This window comes from Apium graveolens, chromosome 3 (assembly GCF_009905375.1).
Source record: "Apium graveolens cultivar Ventura chromosome 3, ASM990537v1, whole genome shotgun sequence".
NCBI classification, from domain to species: domain Eukaryota; kingdom Viridiplantae; phylum Streptophyta; class Magnoliopsida; order Apiales; family Apiaceae; genus Apium; species Apium graveolens.
This window is the reverse complement of record NC_133649.1, coordinates 43,289,885-43,300,360: the sequence shown is the minus strand read 5'-3', so window position 1 is coordinate 43,300,360 and position 10,476 is coordinate 43,289,885. Positions and strand designations below refer to the sequence as shown.

General features: G+C 35.0%; 1 non-coding gene across 1 annotated transcript; it reads right to left on the bottom strand.

The window, feature by feature from the left end:
- Positions 1-8,814: 8,814 nt before the first annotated feature.
- Positions 8,815-8,920, bottom strand: LOC141716040 (small nucleolar RNA R71). Its single transcript, XR_012572773.1, has one exon. It is a non-coding gene; the product is annotated as a small nucleolar RNA R71 (small nucleolar RNA).
- Positions 8,921-10,476: the final 1,556 nt, after the last annotated feature.

Here is a 10,476-nt window from a genome sequence, read left to right as displayed (position 1 = left end):
CTTTGAATTATATAGAGATGCCATGAACCCTCGAGTACGTATTGCAAGTAGTTCAAAAGTCTTTTCATGATAGTTGAATGCCATGATAAAATAAAGAGTTGTTATAATACTTGATTGATCCTCTTGATTAACATGCTAATGATTCCTAAGTATTAATATCTCACCCTGAAACTTGAACCCCTATAGAACCTTACCTTGAACTCTGATAGTCAGATACTTACCAACGTGATTCCTCATTGATTGATACCCTCTTTCTTATCCTAAAGCTTGACAATTCTGATATATCCTGAGTTAAAGATCATTTCTGCATACCCTAACACCCTTAGTATTCATGAAGCCTACCTTCTTGATGATCCAACACTTGAACCTTGATAAGAAACCATTGCTTAAAGCCCAATTTGGCATTACCCTTTTATAATATCCGATCGCCTCACTGAATTCCCTTGTCTAAATCTTTGAGATATGAAAACCATTCAGTTACTTTAATAGAGTATAGTTTTGTGAATCATGGCCCTGAGATTTAGTACCATATTTCCCGTGTTTCGAGTTGATCTATATTCCCTTAATAAAAATGTTTACTGTTAAAAGAGATTTTGTTATAATTCGGCATCAGTTTTTGGAATAAATAAAATGTGGGTTTTCAGTCCCAAAAGGGGATAAATATTTTCCTTGAATAGTGGATCTGGACTGAGACACGAGTCCTTTCCACACTTATATTAGGCTTAAAAGTTGCCTAGGGATTCCCGTTAATGTATTAGAACCCAGCGAGGTTCGGGATTACTTCGCGGCTGATCACCGGCTGTAATCCGTAGCGTCATAAAATGATTTCGATTAAGACATAATTTTAAAATTGTTTTGATACAAGCAAAATGATGCCATCTCACACAGTTTTATCTCTCGTTACCATTGGTTATGTCTTTCCATTGTCATTCTTTAATGTATATCTCGATTTATGTTTTGTGTCGTACTGTTAGCACTTGTTGAGCATTTGGCTCACTCCTTGCTTTACCCTGATATTACAGCTAGCAGCTATGGTTAGATTCAAGCAGACTGCCCGTAAGACCTGTGATGTTGATGCTTATGTTTGAGCTCAGGTAGAATAAGTGATAGTAGTTTGTGTGAGGACTCGGTATTCAAAATCAGATGTAATAGTTGGTAGTGTTGGGCTGTTCCAAACCCTAAACTGTAAGATCTTGGATTTGGTTGTGTTATCTCTTTTAAAATTTTGTAATAGCTATATTTAATTTGCTTTTTAAGTTGGGGGCGTGACAGCGGTAGTGTTATAAATGTTGTGTAAAATATGTAATAACTCTGTATCACTTTTTAGTTATTTTTACCATATAAATTGGTGATTTTTATAGCAGGTGTTAGTGATTTATGTAAGATAAATTAGTGATTTCAACGTTAACCCGATATTTTAATAATTTTTATAATATAAAATAATGATTTTTTGTATCGTAGGAAACCCGCAACTGCTACCCTTCGGGTGCGCACTGGGTAAACCACACGGGCTCACGCGATAGCCTGCAAACCACGTGAACCAATATTAACCGCACTTAACTGACATGCTTTGGTTCAGGAGGCATAATCATAAAATTGTGGTTTTAGTATAATCTAAGAAGAGTTTGCGAATATTGTGTGTAAATTGACGATTTATGTTAAAATTTTGGTTATTTTACATTTAATTATGATGAATTACTGATTGAAATTAAAATGGAGGAGTAGCTGATTTGTTTTGTATGTACATGTTGTATATATTATGTATATATATCCCGGTAGATAAAAAAAGGGAGAGTGTTGGGGCTGGGTCGCTAAAAAAGGAGGGTGCTTGGTTAAATTTTAATGGGAGGAGATTGTTTCTATGTTTCTATTATAATGTTGTTTCTACTTGATCAGGTCCCTATAGGAAAAATATGCCTAAAATTGTTATTTCATGAATTATAATTGGGAACTGAAATTTTACTCTTTAGCAAGTAGTGACACACACATATTAAGTGTTTGATTAATAACATAAAAGGCATATTGTCATGGTGGTATTTTACTATAAGAACTAATGGGTACATTCTGCTTCGATTATCACCAAAAATATTTTTTAACTATAGTACATACAGGGGGCTTACGTCATTTCTCATGAATAAAATGTCTTAATAATTTTTTTACCCATTTTGGGCTATTATATATTGAAGGATGAGAGAAAATAATTTTAGAATTTAAAATGGAATATCATGAACCATCACAACACATGTACCGCATTTGCAAAAGAGAAACTAATGTAAAATCTAAACCGATTTGTTCACATTCCCTGCCCCCTACATCAACCTGCATCAATTTTCAAATCATCGGTTTTACCTATAAATATGAAACTCAAGATTGATGAACGAGTTTAGGGTATAAGAGCATGCCTAGCGCCGGGGACCGATTTTTTAATATTCTGACCCCATCTCTAGGTTACATAAGTAAAAGGGGCGTTAAAATAAATACCGGATGAATGCATCCAACGTAAGAGCCCATTTTACGCTTTCAATGTAATTTTTTTAGACTTTGTTAGTCCTATAATACTTATTTTACTAATCTTAATTTAGGTACAATTCGGTAGAATATTATTCATTCAATTTACTAATAAAATGATTTACCTTTTAATTTTAAATTCTAAAATAAATTATAATAATAAAAAAGTGATTAAAGTTTTAAAATTTTGATTAAAATAAAAAATCTGTAAATAAAATCCACCATATTATTTAAAAACATTAAATAAAAATGTTACACGAGAAAATATTAAATTTAAATGTTACAATAAAAAAATTAACGATTATTATGGAACTGCAGGATATGCTCAACCAAGTCATTTTGTAGCTGACGATGTAACCTTTTATCACGCATCTGTATACTATTTTGAATATATATTTCATACGGGATAAAAGGTTCTTCACTAAGTTTGGTTCTGATAAGCCATTTGTTGCATCATCATAATTTGGCTGCGGACCAAATTGAGTGGCATATGTGTCCCTCTCGTCTTCAACGATCATATTATGTATTATGATGCATGCTGTTAGATATTGAGAATATAACACAGGGGGGTGAATGTGTTTCTTGAATAATTTTGTATTTTAAAACTTGTTTGGATTTTGGTGAACAAAGCAGTTAGTAATTTGCAAAGATATTGAAGTAAGCAGAAATAACACAAACACACAATATCAAAAACCCACTTAATTCTATTAATTAAGTTTATCTTGCTACAAATTTTGTGTTCTTATAAAATAAAATATCAGCTTTTATCTTGAGAGAATACAAGAAATTCTAGATCTGTTTTATTACTTCTGAACTAAGGACCCATGCATGCTTTATAGACTTGCAACACGGGTTTACAAAACTTGCACTAAAATGTACCGAACCATTTTCTAAAGCAACCTTTTTCTATTTTCATTTCTGGCTTAGAAAATCTGTGCAGAATCTAGCAGGTCTGTGACCACCCTTTGTCCAGTTAATCTTGGCCCTTGATCTTGTATTCTTCAAACTACTTTGTAGACTTTTTAATTCAGTGAATGAATTGTTTATTGACTGATAATATTGAATCTCTAACTTGTCTGCATTCTGAATTTAAGAAGTATTTCGAGATCTCCAATTTGTTTATAGATAAGTGACATCTCGATAAGTAGAATGACTTGACGAGATCTCTGAGTTCTCTATAGGTATATTTGACTTGTCGAGGTCTCTAATTCCTTGCATGTGAAATGACTTGTCGATATGTCTAAGATCTCTACATGTAGAAATGACTTATCGATATCTCTGAGATCTCTATATACACAATTTGACTTATCGATATCTATGGGATCTCTATATGAGAAATTGACTTGTCGATATCTCCAATTCTTCACATCTTCATTTGACTTGTCGATAACTTTGAGTTCTCTACATGTAGAAATGACTTGTCAATATCTCCAGTTCTCTACATCGTCATTTGACTTGTTGATATCTCTGAGACTTCTCTATAAGCCATTTGGACTTTTCGAATGATTTCTCGATATAACTCAATCTGTGACTTGTCGATATCTTGACTTAGAACATTTTTCATAGAATAACTTCATTCAACTCCAAGCTTTTACATCTTTTCTCTGAGGCATGATCATGACTTGATCTTCTTCTAGAGTTTATTCCTTAGCTTGAATTTGTTCACAGAAAAATCCCCCAGTCCAATCTTGTTGTGCAAGACATGCCTGTGCTTTAACAAGAATAAGTCAAAATTGACAGCCCTAAGTAAGTTGTATGATAATCTAAGTTTGCATTCTGTATTATATCACTTAAGTCTGTAAAAATGTAAATATATTAGACTGGAATATTTTTCTTTTAACAGTCTCAAGCCTAAGAATAAACTCTGGAAGAAGATCATGAAGATCATGCCTCAGAGACAATATGAAGAAGCTTGGAGTTGAATAAATCTGTTTTGGGAAAAACATTCTAAGTCAAGAAATCTACAAGTCACAGATTAAGTCTTATAGAGAAGTCATTCGAGAACTCCAAACAGACTTATCGAGAAGTCAAGAAAAGCTTTTAGAGAAGTCTTAGAGATATCGATAATCCAAAATGAAGACATGAAGATTGGAGATATCGATAAGTCAAAATATTACTAGAGATCTCTGAGATATCGATAAGTCAAAATATCACTAGAGATCTCTGAGATATCGATAAGTCAAATTATCACTAGAGATCTCTGAGATATCGACATGTCATTTCTTCATTAGAGAACTCAGAGATATCGATAAGCCAAAATGAAGACATAAAGATTGGAGACCTCGACAAGCAAAATTCACTTATAGAGAACTCAGAGACTTCGATAAATCAAAACAACTATAGAGTAATAAGAGATCTCGATAAGCCATTATACTTATCAAGATGTCGAGTTCTCTATATAACAAACTGGAGATCTCGATGTAAAACTCAAGTACAAAATGCAGATCAGTTAAATATCCAAGATTATCAATCAACAAACAAATCAATCACTGATTTGAAAAGTCTACAAAAAGCAGCTTGAAGAGTACAAGATCAAAGGCCAAGATTAACTGACAAAGTAAAGTCACAGACATGCACGATTTGCAAAGATACTCTAAGCTAGAAATAGAAAGTTTTAGTTAACCTAAAAGTAGGGTTTAGTAAATGTTATTGCATGATGTATAAAACCAGTATTTACTGTTCTATAAAGTAAACACTGGATGCTTTGTTTTAGTAGTAACAAATAGATCTAGAAAAATCTTGTAACTCTCAAGAGAGAAGCTGAGTTCTTAACATACCAAGAACCCATAAATTTGTAGCAAAACATTAGCTTGTTTTTTATATAAAATTAAGTGAGTTTTGAAATATTGTGTATATTGTCTTTAGTTCAGTTAACATAATATTGTTACATTTCTTATCTGCTCTGTTCATCTAGTTTAAGATAATCAAAAAGCCATTAAAATTGTCCAAAACACATTCACCCCCCCTTCTGTGTTGTATTCATTACCCAACAAGTGGAATCAGAGCAAAATATGAAAGCAAACAGATTAAAGATCTTGGAAGAATGAATACACAGAAGCTTAGCAGTATCAAAATCCCTACCTTTGACAGATCTAACTATACACTATGGGAAAAGAAAATGTTGCTATCTATCAGGATGGCCAATCTTTTATACATTCAGATCCTCAAGAATAGGTCTTTCACCCCCATGGTAAGAGTTGAGGAATCTACAGATGGAGACATGGTCATTCCAACACATTATGCTCCTAAAGATCCTTCAGAATATAATGAAACTAAAAAAGAAATAGTCTTTCTGGATAGTGGCTTATAGTTGATCTTAATAGAGTCACTTGATAATATAATATACAAAAACATTGTCAACTATGACACAACCAAACAGATCTGGGAGAAAATAGAGATCTTATGTGAATGAACATAGGAGGTTAGGTCAAACCAAAGGAGGATTCTGGTTTCTTAGTATGAGGGGTTTATAGCTAAACCAAAAGAAGGAATTACTGAAGTTTTTGAAAGGTTCAATAAATTGATAAATGACTTGCAGCTACATGATAAATATTATGAAGCTGAGGAGGTTAACCTAAAGTTTCTGCTAGCTCTTACTAACCATCTTGAACAGAAAATATCAGCTATTAGAGAAGGAATGGATTTAAGCAGAATAACTTTGGAAGTTCTATATGAAATCTTGAAAACTTATGAACTTGAAATACTGCAAAGAAAGTCATTGAAATCATACCATGGTCATGTTATTAATGGTTCAAGTGTTTTGATTGTGAATGATAGAGAAGAAAGTGAAGATGAGCAAGATGATCAAGTTCCAGTTATTCAAGCTATGGAACAAAAGAACAAAGGACCTCAAAAGCAAGTTGTATTGGAGCTGGAGGAAGATGAATATTATACCTTGGATGAGCTAGATGAAATGGATCAATCCATGGCTTACTTGGCTAGGAAATTTTCCAACATAAGAGTCAAGAAGCCAAGGTTTTTCAAAAGCAAGGGACAATCTTCCAACAACAATAATTGAAAACTAAAAGCTCAGTACAATTCAGCTTGCAAAGGTGTCTACAAAAATGGATCTATGGACAGATCAAAGATAAGGTGCTTCAATTGTGATGAATTGGGTCACTTTGCTACTGAATGCAGAAAGCCCAAAAAGGTGAAGAAGGATAAAGATTACTTGGAACTGGAAGCAAAGTATGAAGCTCTCTTAAAGAAGCAGTCTGAAAAGCCTATATTTGATAAGTGGATTTTATATCTACTTGGAACACTTTATTATGGGCTTAAGTTGGTGTTTTGGACTCAAGTTATTGGTATTTTTGATATGTTTTTGTGTTTTTGTATTACAGGCATTAATTGGATGAATAAATGAGCTTTTCAAGGGAATATTATGAAAGGAGATCAAAATATGAAGTCAAGACCATTCTCATGTTGAAGATCATCTCGATAGCTTCACGTAGACTATTGGATCACCAAATTCTGACAGACGGAACTCAAGATACAGAAGAAACAAGAAATGAAGTCAAGGGACAGAAGCACGGCGCGCCCGCGCAGAAGGCGAGGCGGCCGTGCTAGATTGACAGAAGACACGCGTGCCCGCATGGGGGTTGGGGCGGCCGCGCCACGTCCTTTTGACAGAATCCTGATTTGACTTGCATTCGAAGATTTTGAGGGCCCATGTCGTCCATAAGCTATATAAACCTATAATAAGATGTTTTTAATAACGAGGAGACCAGGGAGAGAATTACAAAGACCTAGAGAGCACAAGACGGCTACGAAGAAGAAGACTTTTATATTCTTCAATATAATTGATACTTTGGATACTTTTTTTCGATCTGTTTTTGAACCCTAGCACTCTTATATTATTTTTTTATCATGTTTTCATTGGAACCCATGGTGACGATGAGTTCGATTATGAACTAATCATTGTCATGAGGTTCAAACATATTTATTTATGGATTTTAATAGTTAATTGTTTTATAATCCTTTGTGTGTGGCGAATTATAATTTCCTAGTTTGGTTGTGCTTATTCATCTTTGATGCGTAACTAACATCTAAGATTGTTTTTTAATATCTTTTAAAGCGAAAGTGGATATAGAGGTTTAGAACTTGTCATGCTAGTATAGGTTTACGTATGAATTAACATGCATAATTCATGGGTAAGTTTAACCATCTTATTCACCCTATGTAATCACGATAGATAACTTGCTCTTAAACTATTATGTTTTCAATCTTTATAGACATATAGGGACTAAGCATAATTGGTGTATGCTATCTTCTATCTTAATTGTGGATGCTTAGTAGTAGGGTATACGTACAACGAAAGTTGGCATATACTAATTTTGTGTTATCCGATTAGTTGTTATCACCATCACATGCCAAGGGTAAAAAACATAATCTTTGAATGAAGTATTTAATGAAGTTAGAATCTCATATTTGTTCTCATATAAGTAAATCACTTTTAATTCTCTTAGTTAATGTTATTTAGTATAATCTCTTATTAATCAAAACTCAATTTATTATTGCTTTAGCATTGAACGATAGCCATACATTGTTGCATAAGTGCATAATCTGAACTTAACCTAAACCGATCCCTGTGGGAACGAACTTGACTTATATCTTATACTACTTGTGATCACGTGCGCTTGCGTATATTTTCGCGTGTGTTTTAGTGCGAACAAGTTTTTGGAGCCGCTTACAGGGATATCGGTGTTAAATCTAATTTATGTGCTTGACATCAGTAGTCGTTAAAGTTCACTCACTCGGATATTTTACTTACTTGTTTACTTTGTTTGTGTTTCAGGTACTCTAGAGAGCGTGTATGCGAACACGTTCTCAATCTCATAAGGAAACACTGAACGAAGTTGAAGTAGTTGAAGAAGTTTTTGAAGAAGTTGAGAAAGTTGAAAAAGAAGCTATTATTGCAATGGGGGAACCAACAGCGAATCCGAAGACTTTGATGGATTATTTTCAACCGAAGATCAATGACATTCAGTCTAGCATTGTTAGACCATCCATCATGGCTAATATCTTTGAAATCAAGTCTAACACGATTCAGATGGTGCATAATTCAGTCCAGTTTGGGGGTTCTCCAACAGAAGATCCCAACATGCACATTAGAGATTTCATCGAGATCTGCGACACTTTCAAGTTCAACAATGTTTCCGAAGATGCTGTGTCACTGAGGCTTTTTCCATTCTCTCTGAGGGATAAAGCTAAGTGCTGGTTGCATTCTCTACCACTAGGTTCTATCACTACTTGGGAGAATCTTGCTCAGAAGTTTCTTACTAAATTATTCCCTATGGTGAAGACAACTGCAACAGGAACGCTCTTACTCAATTTGCGCAGCAATCGGGATAATCTTTGTGTGAGTCTTGGGAGCGCTATAAGGAGATGCTTAGAAGTGTCCTCATCATGGAATTCCTGATTGGATGATCATTAATTGCTTCTATAGCGGTTTGGGAGCACAGTCAAGACCCATGCTCGATGTAGCATCAGGTGGAGCCTTATGGGCTAAGAACTCTGATGAAGCTTATGAGCTAATTGAATTGATGGCTACTAATGAATATCAGAACCCAACTCAGAGACTGCCTCAAGGCAAGGTAGCAGGAATTCTGGAGGTGGATACAGTTACTGCTATATCTACTCAGCTAAAGGCGTTAACGTTGAAAGTGGATTCTTTGGCTAATTATGGAGTTAATCAGATCATTAGTATATGTGAGCTTTGTGATGGTGCGCATGAGACGGAGCAGTGTGCTATATCTAGTGAATCAGCTCAGTATGAGAGCAACTTTCAGAGGTCGCAGCAACCTGTTCCTGCCACTTATCATCCTAACAACCGCAATCATCCTAACTTTAGCTGGAGCGTCAATCCAGAATGCGGTGCAACAACCTTATCAATAGTTTGGAGTAAAGCAATTCAATCCTCCTGGTTTTCAACAACAGTATGCACCAAGACAACAACTCCAACTTCAACAACAACCGCATGGAAGTGCCGATCAATCTACTAATAAAAAATCTAAATTGGAGGAGTTGAGGCTTATGTGCAAAAGCCAAACCGTTTCTATCAAGACTCTGGAGAATCAAATAGGGAAAATTGCCAATGCTTTGTTGAACCGTCAACCAGGAACTCTTCCTAGTGATATAGAAGCTAATCCAGGTAAGAAAGAAGTCAAGGAGCAGTTGAAGGAAATCACCTTGGGATCTGAAAAGGTCACGAGCCCTTAAATTCAGGAAGATGAAGATTCTGTCAGAATGCAGGTGCATCTGCACATTTGCCAATTCCAGAAAAGGACATTGTAGCTGAGAAAGTAGTGTAGAAGGATGCCGAGGTGGAACCGAAGAAGAAAGCTGTTGAAAGCAATCCTCCTGAAGGTAACATAGGGGATAAACAGGTCTACCCACCTATGCCATATCCTAAAAAACTTTAAAAGTAGAAGTTTGATAAGCAATTTGACAAGTTTTTGGAAGTTTTCAAGAGGTTGCACATTAACATACCTTTTGCTGAAGCTCTAGAACATATGCCGAGCTATGTTAAGTTCATGAAGGGTATTCTATCTCGGAAGCTAAAACTTGAGGAGTTGGAAACCGTTGCTATAACGGAAGAGTGCAGTGTTGTGCTGCAACATAAACTTAGACTACCTTATCCTAAACCTGTAAACATGTCTTTGCAACCGGATGATCGTTCCATCACTTATCCGCGAGGAGTAGTAGAGAATTTATTGGTTAAGGTGGATAAACTCATCTTCCCTGCTGATTTCGTCATTCTAGACTTTGAGGAAGATAAGAAGATTCCCATTATCTTGGGAAGACCATTCTTAGCTACGGACTGAATTCTTATCAATGTGTAAAAGGGTGAACTAACCATGAGAGTTCAAGGTCAGGATGTCACGTTCAATGTCTTCAATGCTATAAAATTCTACTACTGATGAAGAGGAGTGCTTTAAAGTGGAGTTGGTCGACTCTGTAGTGACTTCG